This window comes from Podarcis tiliguerta (assembly GCF_965153285.1).
Source record: "Podarcis tiliguerta genome assembly, chromosome: Z".
In the NCBI taxonomy this organism is placed as follows: Eukaryota; Metazoa; Chordata; class Lepidosauria; order Squamata; family Lacertidae; genus Podarcis; species Podarcis tiliguerta.
The window spans coordinates 20,437,204-20,456,485 of NC_139553.1; the positions used below are offsets into that span (position 1 = coordinate 20,437,204).

Sequence of the window (19,282 nt, forward strand, 5' to 3'; positions counted from 1 at the left end):
CCTCCTTGCCTCCTTTTCATTGTGTGCTGTATTTATGCTTCTTGGTTTGTTTATTAGAATGTAAGTCTGCTACTCTCAAATATCGTTTCTTTGAACCTCTTGTAGGGTGGACTAAACTCGGCTCCAATTTTATGAAATATCCTATTATCCTGGAGTCTATTAAAGCACCTATAAAAATCTGAAGAAGTATCTGAAGAAGTGTGCATGCACATGAAAGCTCATACTAATAACAAACTTAGTTGGTCCCTAAGGTGCGACTGGAAGGAATTTTTTAATTTTGTTTTGACTACGGCAGACCTGTGACTATAAAACCCTACTCAACAGGAAGAAATAAGATTTAGTATATGACAGACAAAAATGGAGTGAAGAATTAGGGGTACAGATAACAAATGATATATGGGAGTCAAGTATAAAATCAACAGAAATAGTCTCTATGGATCTAAGACTAAGAATTATTCAACAGAAAATAATATTCAGAGTCCACTGGACTCCAGCAAAACTATACCAGAAGAAAACAACAAGTGCAGACAACTGTTGGAGATGTGGGAGTAAAAATGCGAACTTAGTACAGATGTTGATTAACTGCCCAATGATAAGATTAATTTTGGTGCAAGGCGAGGATATTTATAGCAAGAGTAATAAAAAGAAATTGTTATTTAGTGGAACTGAATTCAATTCTATATTCCAGAAACGTGGGAGATTTCAAGGGGTCAAAAAATATATATGGATGTACTATGCTATATTAGAAGCAAAAAAACTTGTTTTGATGAACTGGAAGAGCCGCAAAAAGATTCAATTGAGCACATGGATTGGTAATATGGACAGATTAGCTACATACAAACCAATTGCATGTTGACGCAAAATAAGAATGGATGAATATGAAGAAATCTGGAACGAATATTTAAGCGATAAGGTGGATAGTGGTGGGAAGTAGGGGGAGGAGAGAGAGGTGGGAAAATATAGTTTAAAAAGGTGTAGTTGTAGGTATATCAGTGTATTCAAATCTGAATTGTCAAATTGTGTTATTATTGTTTATAGTTTTTGTTGTATGTGTCTCTTGTGGTTGATGTCTGTATCGAAAAAACAATTAAACAATTATTATTTTTTAAGTCTGCAAGTAGGCAGTGTCTTGTTTTTTATTTCACTTACGCTCACAGGCCAGTGTTTCCCAGCTGTCGGTGTTTATACTACATTTTTTTAGATTTGCCCTGAGAGAGTCTTTAAACCATTATACAGGGTTTTTTTTTTTCAACTGGCGGGTGGTGCTATGGTCTAAACCGGAAGACCAGCGGTTTGAATCCATGCGACGGGGTGAGCTCCCATTGCTCAGTCGCAGCTCCCGCCAACCTAGCAATTCCAAAGCACGTCAAAACACAGGTAGATAAATCGGTACCGCTCCAGCGGGAATGTAAAAGTCATTTCCATGTGCTGCTCTGCTTTTGCCAGAAGCGGTTTACTCATGCTGGCCCCATGACCTGGAAAAACTGTCTGCGGACAAACGTTGGCTCCCTCAGCCAGTAAAGCAGGATGAGTGCCGCAACCCCAGAGTCGTTCGCAACTGGACTTAACTGTCGGGTCCTTTACCTTTTTTTTTTTTTTTTTTTTTTACAGGGCTTTCAGATGCCGTATTCTAATCCAAGTGTTATAAGAATTTGATGGTCCCAAATATAAAATAAACGTTCATAAATGTACAAGGCAAAAACATTTATAAGTATATAAACCACACGTCTGAAATAGTACAGGAGAACAATCCTGAAGTCATTTTGACTCTCCCAAACTATTTTGACTCTCCCAAATTGACCTCAAATATTTCTTTGCAAGGAGGAAGAAAATGGGGAAACTTCTCCATTGTCTTTTCCTTATCTGTCTTAAGGGAATATCTGTGTATGAATTGGGTTAGCCTGTGACCTGGATTCAGGAACTAAAAGTATTTACCATCACGAAAGAGTGGCCAGGCATCCAGGTAAAGCAATCAGTGTCCGTTAACAGATATCTTGGCAAACAGGATTTCTGCTGTAAACCGCCTCCTGTGATGTATTTCTGCTGTAGACCCGCCTCCTTCTGTGATGTATGTATGATGTTTTGGGGGGTGGTCTTGAGCAACAGGGTGGGCAATTTCAAAAGTCTATATAAGAGCTTGCACACCACTGTTCAGGGTTCCTCCTCTCTCCTGTGTGTGGTGAGTGAGGACCCTGCTGCAACAGTTCAGGCTTACTAGCTTACAGATCAGGCTTACAGATCAGAGCTTACAGATCAGGCTTACTAGCTGCTTTGCATCTCAATATTCTTTGGTTGGCCTCTATTATTTTGTCCTACCAATAGGGGACTCTTAGATACCCCATAAGGGAAAAGGAGCAGGTTTTTTCATATAACACAAGGAAGCAAGGGTCAATAAAGCAAACCTCTGCAAAGGACTACACACTAAGGATGCAAGAACCCCAATTCAAACGGTCACAGGCTCTGTTGCTGGGCAACAGCGCTTGGTGATGTGGAATGCACCATGCCAAGATTCTAGGAGGGTCAGCGTGGCATAGTGGTTAGAACAAATTTAGTTCCATGCACTGCAAAGGTGGTATATACAGTATTCTTTTAAATGTACAGTAGTAATAATAGTAGCAATAATAAGTTTTTTAAAAAACAAACTTATTTTCTGGCTTTTCAGACAGATGTTTTCTCCTAAAGCAGTTGAGTTGACACTGATTTTTAAAAAAGGTGAAACAAATCCTGTCCTCAGGTTTGGAAACTAAAAAATACAAGACACCCAAATGGAAGGGATGTGGAAGAACCAAGCGCAGAGGAAGAACACAAGTCACAAGGCCCAAGGAAAGGCTTAAGATATCCGCAAGTATGTCAGAACCTGCTAGGGTCAAGCTGACCTTCCCTCACCCATAGCTGTATTTTGGATAGAACTGCAGCAACTGAACCAGTAGCTCTTCACCCCCAACTTCAAGGGGGCTGTGGGGCTCAAGCTCCCCTCAGACTCCCCAGAGGGGCTTATCAGGGGCCCACAGGGAGCAGAAACAGCAAACAGACAGGCTCACCTGAGGGGCTTGGTTCCCACACTATTATATTACAGGTTCTGGGATTGTGTGTTTATTGAGATTTTATATCCTGCCTCAAAGGGCCTGTTGCCCTCACAAGGTGACTGACTCCCTCCTGAACCCTGACACCACCCACTTTCCCTGGAGCAACAGGCAGCAAGGCTTCTGCATTGCCCCACAGACCCCAGATGTCTGAAGAAGACTGAACTGGGGAGTCAAGAGCCACCCTAGTAGTAAATACAACCTTCTGTGGCGAATCCTCCAGGATAAAAAAGAGCCCCCTCAGCTCCAACAGAAGTTGAGCCCGCCCTGTCCTTTAATGCTGGGTGATTGACGCTCCAGGCCAGCCAATAGTGGAGCAGCAGCCTTGAGAAAGGGAAGAAGTTCAGCAAGGAGTCCATTTAGTACTGTGGCCAGGCATTCTGGGGAAGGGGGTGGGTATTATTATTTTTTGATCCACCACCTTTTTATCATTAGTGTTTTGTCCCAGAAGCAGCAACTCTGGTGTGTGTGAATACAACTGATCCCTGATTAGGTGTCCTTTGTTAATCCTGCCAACTCCTGACTATAAAAGCTAACCATTAAACTGAAACTGACACAGGGAAAAATAGAAGAGGCCGCCTTCACCCCAGTATGGCTCTCCTTCGTCGCTTACCCAATGAGACAAGAATCCCCCAACAGCATACGATTCAATATGGCTGACCTGATCCAACAATCCCTCCCCCCACCACACAAATGCAAACAAACCGCACTGCAGCCAACTAAAGACAACCAACTAGGCCCTGCCCCCCCATACCTCTCACTACCAAGGAAATGTAAAAGCGAATAGAAAGAGAACCTACCCAGTTGACATGGACAAGCGTAATCTATATAAAATAATATGTTTCACCACACCACTCTTCCTCTCCCCCCTCTTTTCTTCTCCGACCTTACACTGTACTCAACACTAATGTCTCACATCAAATGTAACCGATCTCTAGAAAAGAGTTTACAACCTGAAGAGACAATGCATGTATTTTTGTAAACCAAGAAAATCTTTTGAGAAAAATTATTTAAAAGCTTCCATAATAATAATTGTTATGTATTGGGTTTAACACAATTTATTTTTACAAGGCGCGTTCTAACCGATCGTATAAGTGTTGGTAGACGAACATTCTAATGGCAAGTAAGCAGATGCACTTTCAACTGTCAACGGCCAACGGTCGATTCATTGCTCAGGTTCGTTATTGTCCAGTCAGTTTGGTTCTTGTGTTCCTATGAGTGAGCTGTTGTTACCGACAAATGTTGAATAAACTTAGTTGAGGAACTTATACTGCCTTGGGCTTCTGACTTTTTCTGAACATTTAACACTAGTGACGAGGGTGGGATTGATGAGCTCTCGCCGGCTGCCAGAGGCCCAAGACTACACCGCAGCACCGCCGCCTGCCGCCTCGCAGTAAGTGCGACCTCACCGCCACACTGGACTCAGCAAATAGTCCCAGAAACGAGACCGCGCCTGCCGCGTCTTTGCAACCACCCACAATTGCACAAGCGACTGCCCCAGGTCCGAGGATCGCTACCAGTCATAGTTGGCAGCCACTGGACTTCGATATGAGCCATCCTGCAGAATGGCCGCAGTGGCTCCGCCGAATAAGGAGCTATGTCCGACTGCAAGGCTTCACTAGGGAGGCAGACAAGGCAGATGTGCTACTGATGGTGCTGGGAAGTTCCGCCATCCCTCTACTGGAAGGTCTGATGGCACTCAGGGACATGGAGGCATACACTTTCGATGAGCTGACAAAGGCTATGACAAGACACCTCGTGCCTCAGCCAACTAAGAACCACCGCCGCTATGACTTTGCACACAGAGAGCAATAAGCACAAGAGTCAGCGAGTGAATACATCACAGCGCTCTGGGCGATTGCGATGTATTGCCAATTCGCTGACATCGAGGAACGACTTGTTGAAAGGTTCATCAGTGGCATGTGAGACAGCCGTCTCTGCCGCAAGCTGCTGGCAAAAGACGACATCACGATGATGGAAGTATGAATATGGCCACGGCCTTTGAGAGGCGGCCCACGGCCCCTGTACCAAAAGAAGAACTCGCGGCATCCAGTGAGACGGGTTATCTTCTGTAGATTCCCACAATGAGGATGTCTACTGAGCTTTGGACCAATCTGACCCACACCACCGCTCCCAAGCTACGAGCACATCGTTGAACCAGTGGTCATCTGACACACCTTGAGGGACCTGCTCCAACTGTGGAGAAAACCACGAGCGTCGGACATGCAGGTTTGGGGATACCACATGTCGCCACTGTGGGAAGACTGGGCACATTGGTGAGTCTGCCGCTCCAAGACCTCTGTAGCATGACCCAAGCAATGTGTCCACGAGGCCTACATAGAGGAGGAGTTACAGTCCACCTCTCCAGCCAGGGTACTTCAACTTCCTTCCCCGGGTTCCAATAAGCTTAGGGTACATCTCAAGATAGAGGCCCACTACCCTCCTTGATTGTATGCACCCCGACCAGGCTCTTGAGCAATGCCCATCCACTGTGGTGCAGGGGGCTCCAAGAGGGTTCTCCCTGGGGGACACCGTGTACATCCGAAACTATGGGTCCGGACAGGATTGGCTCCCTGGTATCATTGCCCACTGTACAGATCCAGTTTCCTACAAAGTAGGGTTGGAGGGGGGACTGGTTTGGAAGAGACACCTCGACCAGATCAAAGCCAGGGCACCTCCGAATACAGAACTTCAAGTGGAACCAGAGGACAGAAAAATGGGTACTTCAGGAGATTCTGTACCCAGGCCAGATGGGTTGCCAGTGACTGAGTTACCCCAGCAGGGCGACTTCAGGCTGGAATCCTCAGTGGCTCCATCATCAGTGACCCCTTCGGAGCCGGCCTCGCTGACCGCCCCACTCAGGCCGCAGGTACCGGAGGAACCTCCTGGGTCACCCACTCGGGCACAGGAACTGCGACGGTCACAGCAGTAGCGGAAAAGGCCAGCACACCTTGATGACTACGTTTGTTCCTTTTGTTAGGAAGTTGGGGGGAGGAGTGTTATGTATTCGGTTTAACACATTTTATGTTAGAAGGCGCGATCTAACCAATCGTATAAGCGTTGGTAGACGAAACATTCTAATGGCAGGTAAGCGCATGCTCTTTCAAATGTCAACTGTCAAGGGTAAATTCTTTGCTCAGGTTCATTATTGTGTTGTCCAGTCAGGTTGGTTCTTGTGTTCCTATGAGTGAGATGTTGGCACTAACAATATGTTGAATAAACTTAGTTGAGGAACTTATACTGCCTTGGGCTTCCGAATTTTTCCAAATATTTAACAATAGTAGTAGTAATAATCCTGCCGATTACGGTAATTGTTTTTGAAAGATGCTCCCCCGCCCCTGTTCTCGTACACAGAACTAAATGCCTATTTTATGATGGCACCTACAATTGTTAGAATTGGTTGTGGGGGGGGGGGACAAATCAGCATTTTTATGACTTCAAAAACAGGACAAATTGGGGGCCAAATGGGCTAGGAAACTCTGTGCCCCCCAAATGGGACTGTCCTGTACAGTGGTACCTTGGGTTAAGTACTTAATTCGTTCCGGAGGGCTGTTCTTAACCTGAAACTGTTCTTAACCTGAAGCACCACTTTAGCTAATGGGTCCTCCTGCTGCTGCCGCGCTGCCGGAGCACAATTTCTGTTCTCACCCTGAAGCAAAGTTCTTAACCCGAGGTACTATTTCTGGGTTAGCGAAGTCTGTAACCTGAAGCGTATGTAACCTGAATCGTATGTAACCCAAAGTACCACTGTATTTTAAGGGATGTGTGGCAACCCTATATCATGTGTATCATCTTTGCAATCCTTACAACAGCCTTCTAACTTAGGCCAGTGTTGTTTCCTTCCTATCACACGTGTGAGAGCCGAGGCAGTGAGAGACAGTGGGAGAATATGTGAAGCTGCCTAGCAAGCATAGAGCAGGGGGCAGCCTGAAGCAGGCACTGAGCTCCTGCTCACAGTCACTATAGCGCATCCACTATGACTGACAGCCATGGGTGGCAGTGCCTGTTCTGGCCCCTAACATGAACCGGGAAGGTGTCCTGCCTCACTGAAACCTTGTGTACCAGGGTCATGCAGCTGCAGTGGTAGTTTCTGGTGTCTGGTGAGATCTTAAAATGAGCTCTCACTAGAACCTGGAAGCTGCCATCGCCGCCACTTCTCATTTCTCCAACAGCGGCAATGGGATGTGTGCGCAACCCCCCTGCCATGGAAGTGTTGTGTGGGCAACCCCTGCACCTGGCCTTCCATCCTCCTTCACAAATGTGAGGGAAAGTGGCGGCTTTCAGCAAGATCTCACAAGAGCCCCACAAAATATTGCCTGAAGCTGCAGCCACTTCTCCTTACTTCCTTGGTGGTAAGGTGGTGGGACACCCACAGTGGCACTGGGGAAGTGAGGAGAAGTGGCCATGGCTTCTGTTGAGATGTTGCAAGAGCCCTGCAAGATCTCACTGGAACCTAGAACCCATCGCCGCTTCTCCTCGCATCTATGGCGGAGGGGGGAGGGGCGGTCACAAGGGCGCCCATGGGATTCTGCCTCCTGAGGTGACTGCCCTCAATCCACCTCAGGGGTGGTCAGCCCTGCAGACAGCAGCCATCAAAGGACATGCCTTTGTATTTGTAGTCAGCAAGCACCATATAAGGAGTCAAGCCCATCTCTGGAATGTCCCACTTCACAGATTGAAGGTGGTGACTCACATGACCTACAAACAGAACACAACGTACCTACAAACAGAAATTTCCTCTGCACAGAAAACTGGTGTGTCTGGGAAAGCAATTTCCATTTTCCAACACACTAGTTTTTAATATGCATACAGTGGTACCTTGGGTTAAGTACTTAATTTGTTTTGGAGTTCCGTTCTTTTTTATATATATATATAATATTTTATTAAGGTTTTCAGAACATTACAAAAGGAAAAATAAAAAGAAGAAAAATACAAAAATAAAAGACAATTAAAAACAATTCAATCTTTCATAACTTATCTTGCATTTGCTTGTTTCCCGGACCTCCCCACACCTCCCCTCTTTGTATTCCAGTTCAATTTATTTATTCAGCAAATCCTTTCCCTCTTTGTCCTTATCTTTGATCTTAATATATTATAACTTTGAATTTTCACCTGTTAACAATCCGTTATTACATATTCCTTCATGACATTATTACTAAAAACCACTTAACCTCAATCCAACACCATTCTAACATTTATTAATTTTGCAATATTTCTGTAAGTAGTCTTTAAATTTCTTCCAATCTTCTTCCACCAACTCTTCTCCCTGGTCTCGGATTCTGCTGGTCATTTCCGCCAATTCCATATAGTCCATCACCTTCATCTGCCATTCTTCCAGGGTGGGTAGATCTTGTGTCTTCCAATACTTTGCAATAAGTATTCTTGCTGCTGTTGTAGCATACATAAAGAAAGTTCTGTCCTTCTTTAACACCAAATGGCCGACCATGCCCAGGAGAAAGGCCTCTGGTTTCTTCGGAAAGGTATATTTAAATACTTTTTTCATTTCATTATATATCATCTCCTAGAAAGCCTTAGTCCTTGGGCACGTCCACCAAAGGTGAAAGAATGTACCTTCAGTTTCTTTACATTTCCAACATTTGTTATCGGGCAAATGATAGATTTTTGCAAGCTTGACTGGTGTCATGTACCACCTGTATATCATTTTCATAATATTCTCTCTTAATGCATTACATGCCGTAAACTTCATACCTGTGGTCCATAACTGTTCCCAGTCAGCCATCATAATGTTATGTCCAACATCTTGTGCCCATTTAATCATAGCAGATTTTACCATTTCATCCTGAGTATTCCATTTCAACAGCAGATTATACGTTCTTGACAAATTCTTAGTTTTGGAATCTAACAGTTCTGTTTCCAATTTTGATTTTTCCACCTGGAAGCCAATTTTCTTATCCAATTTATATGCCTCCATTATCTGATAATAATGAAGCCAGTCTCGCACTTTGTTTTTTAGCTTTTCAAAACTCTGCAGTTTCAATTTATCTCCCTGGAGGTCCGTTCTTAACCTGAAACTGTTCTTAACCTGAAGTACCACTTTAGCTAATGGGGCCTCCCGCTGCCGCTGCCGCCGCACCGCCGGAGCACAATTTCTATTCTCATCCTAAAGCAAAGTTCTTAACCCGAGGTACTATTTCTGGGTTGGCGGAGTCTGTAACCTGAAGCGTTTGTAACCTGAAGTGTATGTAACCTGAGGTACCACTGTATTTAATGTGTGTGTCTGTGTAAAAGCAAGTAAAACAACTTAAAGAGTTAACAAAAAAACACAATTAAAGTAGATGGCTGGGTATGATTTTAAACATAGAATAAAATAAAAGCCTTTACTGTCATGGGTGTGATGAATCTTAAAACGGAGTGATATACTAAATTACTGAATCAAATCCATTGATAAGCAGAGGGAGGAAACAGATTGCATTCTTCCATATTGACATACATTGTAGGATCAAACCAGATCTCTCAAATCTATCCTTTTTACATTGCCCCCTGGAAATGTGTAGTTTGTTTTTCAGCTTTTCTAATAAAGCACGTACCCAATATCTTCCTTTCTTTTGTAAAGGGGGAATTCCCTCACCCCAAAAAGCTTCACCTGCCATCTGATGCAGTGTCATTCAGAAAGAGGGTTGCCAATTGGTCTGCTTGAACCAGTCAGAGTGCCTATCTTGCCACTTCAAATCACTCCATACATCAAAACAAAAGGAAGCCCCTCCCTCCCATGTTATCATCCAGGGCTGTTGATATCATTTTCTGTGTGGGGAATTTGCACATTCTGAAAACAAGGTGTAAATCACATGCACCAGGGAATCCTCAGCCCATATTAAGAGAAAGAAGCAGTGTTGCATGCAGGAGAAATACCGGAAAGAGCTTCCCTTTCACTAGATCACGTGGAGCAGTCCTTGCGCTGGTTTTGCATTTCCTGTCTGCTTTGCACATAATTATACCACAGAAGCAGACACTACTTAACTGGGCTTGAACATTAACGCACTCGTTTAAATGCCACCCAACACCCCCTTTTCATGTGCAGATTGGTCATTCCTCCACAAGGTGAGTTTGGGCATTGCATTTTCTGGCGAAAGAACCACCTTCATTGCTTCCCTGCTTTTACACTGCAGTGCCCAAACTTTCCATGCTCACACCCACAAGCAAATGTAGATACACGACAACCAGCAAAGAGGTAATATCTTAACTCTGGAGGGAGAAAGGCAGATTTGGCATCACTGAGTCCTGTGTGGAAGATGTTGTTTCAAGAGTCTGAACCTGTTTTTTGTGGGATAACTAAACTTATATAAGGAATGTGCTTATGGCTAATTAATGCATGACGGGGTTAAAACCATAGAGTAAGCTGTCCTGCCAGGCTTTGTTCACCTTGAGGGGAAGGAGCTCAGCTAGGTAATCAAGCCTTTGTCCACTCCCCAGTCTACCAGATGAACTCAGCATGTGAAGAGTAGCCACATGGCTCACACAAGCCTAATTGTGTTCCTATATCAATAATTTAGGAACTTTCACCACCTTGTGGCTAAGCCAGGTTTATGTTCTGTGTAACTTTTCTGGTTACATAAGCTGGTTACGTAACCCTCTGGTTACGTAAACTTTGGGATGCGCGTGTGGCAAACTTCGAAGTATTTTACCAGGTTTCGCCGCGCTTGCATGCGCAGAAGTGGTCTGCACATGCGCAGAAGCAGTCCTCAGGTTGCGGAAACCTCGAGATCCGACTGGACCTCCAGAGCAGATTCTGTCCGCAGCCAGAGGTACCACTGTATTTGCCCCAAACTTGGATCTTGGCATCCAGGAATTCTCCGTTTATAGCTATTTTTCATTGCACCAACACTTTTTCCTTCTCACTGTAAGCAAGCACTTAGAGGGAAAAGTGTACCTTTGGGTGCTTTGTATTCCACCCCCTCTTCCCCGTCCTCTGTTTGGCTGCAGTCAGGGAACATCAACAGAGTAGAGTACAGTAATCACAGCCGATTATCCTCTGTTTGTTGACTCTCATTCAGTTCCAGCACCCTTCTGTTTGTTCTAGATTATGGCATAATCAAGAATGAGTGATAATGTGGTAAAAGGACAATGCCCTGCCCTGCAGCACTCAGAAAAGCAATAAGAAACCCAGACATCTGCCAAGAATCCCAAAGGAGCCTGTTTGAGCTGCATATAGCACTGTGACACTTATTCATTTCATACCTTCATACAAAGTATTTTGCCAGCTTCATCAGGTTTGCTAACTATGGCTGTTCCTTTTCTAAGTGCTTAAAGATTTATAGACAGAAGCTCTGAGATTTACAACAGCAAGCTCCTTTCATACCCTTTGGTACAGCTCATCAGGCCCTGGAGAGTTTAATTCATTTAAAGTAGCTAGGTGTTCCCTTACCATCTCTTTTCCTATCTTGGGCTGCAGCTCCCTCCTGGCATTGTTATGACCAGGTTGCACAGTGCTTTCCTTTTGGGTGAAGACAGGGGTGAAGTATTATGCTCGTCTACAACAGTAATAAAGTGTTGTTGTTGGGGTAAAGTGGGTGTGGAGTAGTGCTGCCTTCTTTCTGTCATGCAGTGCTATTTTTCTAGAAAAAGAGGTGCCGGAACTCACCATGAACACCTCAGTTGCCGGAACTGAATTCCATCAAGTTCCAGCTGAAAAAAAGCCCTGTTGCCACCCAATAGCATTTCTCCGTCTTCTCCACACAGAGGATATTGTTATGTACTGAAGTTCTCACCCTGGGCCAGCAGGGGGATACTGTAGATAGTTTTCACGCAGGTCCACAAATGCAAATAAGGGATTGAAAGTGACATTCAGTGATTGGATAGTTACAGAAAGTGGTTACTGTTGCATTGTAGTGGAGCTCTATATAAGCAGGCTGGCTGAACTCTTCAGTTCTGTTCTGTTCTGGCCTGTGAATAAACAAGAGCTGTTTGAAGAATCACTGTGTCGTCTGATATGTTCACCCACAACGTAACAGATTTACTACTTGCTTGTTCTTCCTTTTGCTTTGAATGTAGCCAAAGAAACCTTTATTGTTGTTTTTAACTGCCCCTGTAAGCCTGAGCTCCTTCTGAGCTTTGGCCCTGCAACTGTTGGCAACTCACATATATTCTTCCTTCTTGATTTCCCCTTTCTTCCATTTCTTATACATGCCCTTCTTATATCTCAGCTCATCTGTAAGCTTCTTATGACTTATGCAGCCCCACTAGTTTCTTTAGATGCCTCCCATCTAAAGCAGGCAGACTTGGGTAAGTTGCTGCCCTCGCCTGTAAAATGGGAACAAATATTTATTGGGGACGGGGCGCTTGACTGGCTTGAAACATACTCCAGGCTTACACCTATAGGACTGCTCTGCTTTACCACTTCTTCCCTTCACCCTCCACTCTTGGGTCTATTTTGAAGAGGAATGAAATAAAGATGACAAAAGCACTCTGCACCATTAAAGGTTTCTTAGAAATAAAAGATCGTAATAAAAGGCGAAACTTGCTATCCCCCTTTAGTTCACCCTGGATTATTTCCAATCCTCTTTCTTGACTGAAGCAAATTAGTGCTAGAAGTAATCCATTTATCAAAAATTTCATAATGGAAATGATTGAAATCTGCCAGTTAGTTCCATTATGCAATTGGAACTGATTGGTGCTGAGCCACTGGCAGGATGGCATCTTAATCAGTAACTTTAGCTTGGCTGAATGAACATGGAAATAACTGTTGAGATTTGCAGATGCTTGAGGTTTGGACTTCATTTTTAAAAAAAGTTCTCCAAAAGTCTTTCTGCCTATGGCTGAAAGTAGCTGGCCACTCCCAAGTTATTTTTAACTGTTCTAAAAATAGAAGCTGAAGTCTCCGTTGAAATGAACAAATTTTCGGATTGTAAGAAGCAGGAAATGATGATGTGTGTCTGTAGGTAACAGTTAGGGACAGCAATATCAAGTCACTGCAAATCTAATCACTTTGGGACAAAGTCTACTTTTATTTTAATTTTATTGTCTTTGGACCTTAAAATCCAGAGTGGTTCAATAGCTGTGCTGAATCTCAGTGCAATCTTCTACCACATTTGTGCTACAGCTAGCCTGTTCTTATTGTTAGAAACGTTTCCCTAATGATTGATGCTTTTGAACTATGGTGCTGGAGGAGACTCTTGAGAGTCCTATGGACTGCAAGAAGATCAAACGTATCCATTCTGAAGGAAATCAGCCCTAGTGCTCACTGGAAGGACAGATCGTGAAGCTGAGGCTCCAGTACTTTGGCCACCTCATGAGAAGAGAAGACTACCTGGAAAAGACCCTGATGTTGGGAAAGATTGAGGGCACAAGAAGAAGGGGACGACAGAGGATGAGATGGTTGGACAGTGTTCTCGAAGCTACAAACATGAGTCTGACCAAACTGTGGGAGGCAGTGGGAGACAGGAGTGCCTGGCGTGCTCTGGTCCATGGGTCACGAAGAGTCGGACACGACTAAACGACTAAACAACAACAATGATTGACCTAAACCTGGAAACAGAAAATAAACATACTTAAAAATTACATAAAGGACTTAGGTAGTGTCAATAGAGTGTTTGAAATGCATAGAGAAGATCCAAATCCCTGCCAAGACACAAAGCTCACTGGGTGATCTTGGGACAGACATTATCTTATTCTGCCCAACCTACATCACAGGAGTTGGTGTGAGGATCATTTGGCAGGGCAGAGAACCATCGCATGCCTTCCTGAATTCCTTGGAGTGAAGGTGGGGTAGGAATGGAATGAAGGGTCCATGTGAACATTGGTTGTAACATTGCCTTAGGGTTGTTCTCGCGTTCCAGTGCCATAGCTACTGGGGGAGGGGGCTAGCTCCTTTTTGCCCCAGGTAAAACTTCCAGAGGTGCCATTGAGGCTCCCAGCCTGTGTGTGTGTATGCAAATGCATGGGGGGTGGGGTGGTGCCAAACTGGGTCTTTGACCGAGGTGAAATAAAGCTCAGTTTCACCCCTGTCCCTTTCTTTTCCAACCCAGCTACTGTGCCTTTTAGTAATTGAATGCCAGCCAGAAGGACATCAGGTGATGCTTCTTTCCCCAACAGGAGAAAATTAATTCCTGCCTGTTCAAGGAGCAGGAGCCAAGGGAGGTTCCACTCTCCCCACTCCTGTATTCAAGTGTTTGTTTGTTTGTTTGTTTGTTTGTTAAGCTTCAGCTGCAACATGAGAAAGCATTTCCAACGCTTACAAGTTCTACAATTAAGCTTCCAAACTTTTTATGGTTAAAGGTGAATTGGTGTCGTCCAGTCATCTCTGAAGGGGCCCCAATGGAATATAAATTAATCTATTTTCAAAGACCTATGCCTTTAAAGGCCAATTCTTTGGGTTCCCAGGCAGCGTTATTTAATCTATATTGCTTGCTTCAGAGATGTCACTCAAGGGGGGCCTCAGCAGGCCAAGAAGCATTCCTGGTAAAAAGAAGCCCAGTTTTTTATTTTGCAGTTTGCAGGTAACTTGGTAGGACCTAGCCGACAGGCTCCTTTGGAACCCGTTCAAATAAATGCTTGATATCACAGGGGGCTGTGCAGAAAGAGGAGCTCCCCACCCAGCAGAGCTGGCCTCACAGGGAGTTCCTTCTTTGTGCATCAAGAGCTGGAGAGGGTGGAGCAGAACTGGGAAGTTTTGCTGCTAGAAATGTCTATGTTTTCAGCTGTGATCCAAAGGGCACAAGCACAAGCAGAGAATAGGATGTAAGAGACTGGTTCAAACACAAAGTTATTATGATATAAATTTTAATCTGGAGCATGAAGTATTATCCTCAGTTGGTGAATGGGTGCAGAGGCAGAGGGGAATGCAGAGGGCAGAGAGAAGTGGAGTACAGTGGTACCTCAGGTTACATACGCTTCAGGTTACATAAGCTTCAGGTTACACACTCCGCTAACCCAGAAATAGTGCTTCAGGTTGAGAATTTTGCTTCAGGATGAGAACAGAAATTGGGCTCCGGCGGCGCGGTGGCAGCGGGAGGCCCCATTAGCTAAAGTGGTGCTTCAGGTTAAGAACAGTTTCAGGTTAAGTACGGACCTCCGGAACAAATGAAGTACTTAACCCGAGGTACCACTGTACAACAAATAGAGGCCATGGCAATTCTGTTTAAGCTGTATATGTGTTTGAACATACATAAATGGGAATGAATATAAATACATTCAGGAATGTCAAGAAGATTTCCTGGGACCAATACACTGTAAGTGAATTGGGTCTCCTGCATTCCCGGTTCATGCAATCTATTGGCACGAGCTGCCACTTATCTCTATACTATATTTGCACTAGTCTGTCATCACACTGTTTTCCTTGGCTATTTCCCAAGGTACTAAAGGCAGAGGTGGGGGAAGAATGAGGACCGGTGAGCTAGAAAAAGAAGGGAACTAATGCCTGTGGTAAATGACTTGAGGTGGTTAATGGGAATGTTGGGGAGAAAACTGGGTGCCTGAGGTAAGCAGTTAGACAAACACATGAGTTTTGTAGGCTTGGCAACAGAGTGAGCACATCTGGGCTGTCAAACTCCTCTCCCCATTTTATCATAACCCAAATTTCCAAGCTGAACAAGGCAAACAAACCAACTGAGATAGAAAGTCAATAGGGTGGTGGTAACTTGTTACCTCAAGAGGCAGTGGAGTGCACCTCCAGGGGTGAAGTCAAACCACTGGAGAATCACAGCACCTGCTGTGGCTGCAGATAACTTATAACTGCAGCCGCCCACATTGTTATTGCTGAGTTAGCAGCACCAAAGTAAGCTTGGACAGTGTGTTTGAAGGTCCTGGGCATGGATGTAGCCAGGGGGCCGGGCAGAGGGGGCAGCTGTCATCATACCCAATCAAGTAAAACAATAGAAATACTTAACTGACCAATCACATTGGTTCTGCCCCCCTAAGAAAAGTCCTGCCTCCGCAAAATCCTGGCTATGCCCGTGGTCCTGGGCTGTCCAGATGACGAGACCCTCCCTCTAGGCCTCACTGATGTGGTCCAAAGGAAATGAAAGTAATACACTTGGCACCAGCTTGGCTGCAGGAGTTGTCAGAAAGAGATGTAGAAGACTCCATCCAACAGTCTTAGGGACTCCACTCCGGATTTGTTTAGGGCTTACTCCTTAGCTTAATTTCCTCCTGAAGATATCCCACAAGGCAGTAGGTATGGATATTTCCTAAAGGTTTATTCCTGAAGTCATTATCATGAATGAGTGTAGCCACAAGGTAGTGGAGGTTTAGGATCAGAGATTTCCTTCTCCTAGATGGGCTACCTTGCCAGGCTGATGAGCCCAATCTGCCCTTCAGTTCCCTCTACAGCATGTGCAGCAACCACCATCTTGATCATTGGACCCACTCTTGGTCTTGTCTGCTCAATCCGTCAGAGCCTGTCTTCGCATACAAAGGAAGATTGCAGCATTTTTGACTAAAGGCGAGTAAGAGGCGACATGATAGAGGTTTATAGAATGATGGGTCTCATGGAGAAAAGTTTTTCTACCCCTGTCATAACACTAGAACTTGTGAACATTGCTTGAAGCTGAATTTTGGGAGATTCAGGACAAATAAATTAAAGGACTTCTTCACACAGCACATAGTTAAGCTATGGAACTCGCTCCCACAGGAGGCAGCGATGGCCAGCAATCCAGATGGTTTTAAAAGAGGATTAGATAAATTCACAGAGGATGATGCTATCCATGGCTACTAGCCATGATGGCTATGCTCTAGCCTCAATAGTTATCAGTGCTTCTGGATGCCAGTTGCTGAAACCACAGGAAGAGAGAGGGCTCTTTTGCTCAGGTGCTGCTTGCAGGTCTCCCCAAATGGGCACCTGGCTGGCCACTGTGAGAACAGGATGCTGGAATAGATGGGCCCCTTTGGCCTGAGCCAAAAGGCTCCTTTTATGTTTTCAAAATGGAAGTGTAAGGAGTGCAGCAAGTGCATGCAAGGATGTTAGAAGTAGGGCTAGCACATTACCTGAATAGGACTCGATTCTCTGTGTGGCCAGACTTCCTATACAGTATGTTTTTGTAACACACATACACAAAATAAACTCGTTAACAGAATGTCACTTCGAAACCAAAGAAGACTCTGGTGCATTGGGATTATGAAATAAAAACTCAAGTATATAAAGTCATGCCAAGAATGCAGCTACCTTGGTGATTGATGCTTGGCAAACTCTGCCTCAGGAATTCTAGCACTCTCAATAGAGAGCTGGCCTAGTCGGGGAGTTGCTGAGTTAATGGGGAAATCCTAAACATAATGTTGCAGTTTGGAGGCAGGTCAGTATGCAGGATGTGTTCTGAGTTACTTCCGATTCTTGGGGTCCTATACACAGCAGGGGTTAAAATCTGACAGAAGATTCTATTGCTGAACTAGGCAATTGTAAGATAATGGCCTCAGCTTGCCTCTTAAGTACTTTCATTCCTATAACCAAAGAAGTTGCTCAGGACAAATTCACGGAGAAGGAGAGGGGTATTGATGGCTGTTAGCCAGGATGACTGTGCTCTGCCCCCACAGTTGGAGGCAACAATGCTTCTGAATGCCAGTTGCTAGAAACCACAGAGTGGGGGAGTGCTCTTGAAAGGTCCTGCTTTTGGGCTGTTCTCACAGTGGCCAAGCAGATGCCCCTTTTGGGAAACCTGCAAGCAGGACCCCAATAACAAGTGCACTTCCCCCTCCTTTGGCTTTCAGCAACAGGTATTCAGAAACATGACTGCCTCCAACCATGTATTGCACATTGCTTAGTATGCAATGCCATTATCTGCAATGCAATCATGGTGGCGGGGGGGGGGGAGGGGGGACAGGCTGTTAGATTGGCTATTGCACACAAGTAGTTCAGCCAGTAATCAGCCTGAATGGGGCTGATGAGAAGCTGCATGCTTCCAGGTTCCTTGCAGCGACTTAGAAGCCTCAAAAGAGAGTTGTGGAAAACAGGAAGCAGAGGCAGGTATAAGACTGCTTCCTCTGCTTAAAGGAGGATAAGGAAACTGAAAGGGAGTGGTGGGTTGCCTCACCTCCTGCCCACATCTGATAGGAAGACAGGGAAGGGAACAGTTAGAATAATAGAATCATAGAACTGCAGAGTTGGAAGGGACAACGCCCCCCACATCATCTAGTCCAGTTCCCTGCAATTCAGGAACCACAAGTTGCCCTAAACCTCTGTGACACAGGGTATTGCTGCATTGGATACAATGTAGAACATAGTCCCCTGGTTTTAGCAAAGAGGATACAGTTAGGAGTTTGGGCAGGAAAACTGGGAGAGCGTTCCCACAGCTTTGTCCAGGAAGGCTACTTTGAATGAACCTTGCATATTGCATACAGGAACAAAGAAACCTGCTCCATTGATTGTCTCCAAGGGACAGCTCACTTGGTAGAGTATGAGACTCTTAATATCAGGGTTGTGCCCCACAAAGAGCAAAAGATTCCTGCATTGCATTTCAATGATTCTATAAAAGTGGTTCTTGTCTAAAGTGAGCTTAAGGGAAGTAGCCCCCAAGGGCGAAAATGGGTTGGGAAGCATTTGTTTTCTTTCCTGCCCTGTATGTGAGTTTGCTTTCCAGAAAGTCGAGGTGACTCGCTTGAAAATGTAGAATTTCTGAAGGTGTTCAAGCCATGGGAAAAACATTGGGAGCTTGTCATTTCCCCTCCAAAAAATAAACAAATGGAAATATTGGGGGGGGGGATACATGCAATAACTTGATTTTCTTATCAATTTTAAATTTCACTACTTTAAGAACATGAAATGCATAAGCTGTATCTTAGCACATGACATCGTACTGTTCACAATATTTATTAAGTTTGAAATTAGGAATCATTGGCAGCACAGTCCTATAATAGGCAGTGTGGTACAGTGGTTAGTGTGTCAAACTAGAACCTGGGAGAGACTAGGATTTGAACCCCAACTCAGCCATGAATCTCACTGAGTGACTTTGAGCCAATTGCTACCTCCCAGCCTGACATACCTCACAGGGTTGTTGTGGGGACTAAATGAGAGTGGCAGAACTGTGTATGCTACTTTGAGTGTAAAAGGTGACACGGGGGGTGGGGGAGTGGAAAACAAATGCAATAAATAAATAAATGTCTGCTCAGCAGTTAATTCCCATCAAGTTTAATGAGAAATATCTATAAGACTGCAGCCTTGGTTTCAGGCAAACAATAACTTCAAATATTCATGCGCAGCACCATAAGGTACCAAATATACCTTGGTTTTTGCCACTTGGGAAAATGGGGGTGGC

General features: G+C 44.6%; 1 protein-coding gene across 1 annotated transcript in view; it reads right to left on the bottom strand.

Annotated features, from left to right (window-relative positions):
* The window catches only part of LOC310669596 (uncharacterized protein), a 38,148-nt gene extending 31,999 nt beyond the window's left edge, over positions 1–6,149 (bottom strand). Inside the window, exon 1 of the mRNA XM_083423964.1 lies at positions 1,936–6,149. The gene's annotated coding sequence lies outside the window, so the exon portion shown is untranslated. The remainder of the gene's footprint in view (positions 1–1,935) is intronic.
* Positions 6,150–19,282: the final 13,133 nt, after the last annotated feature.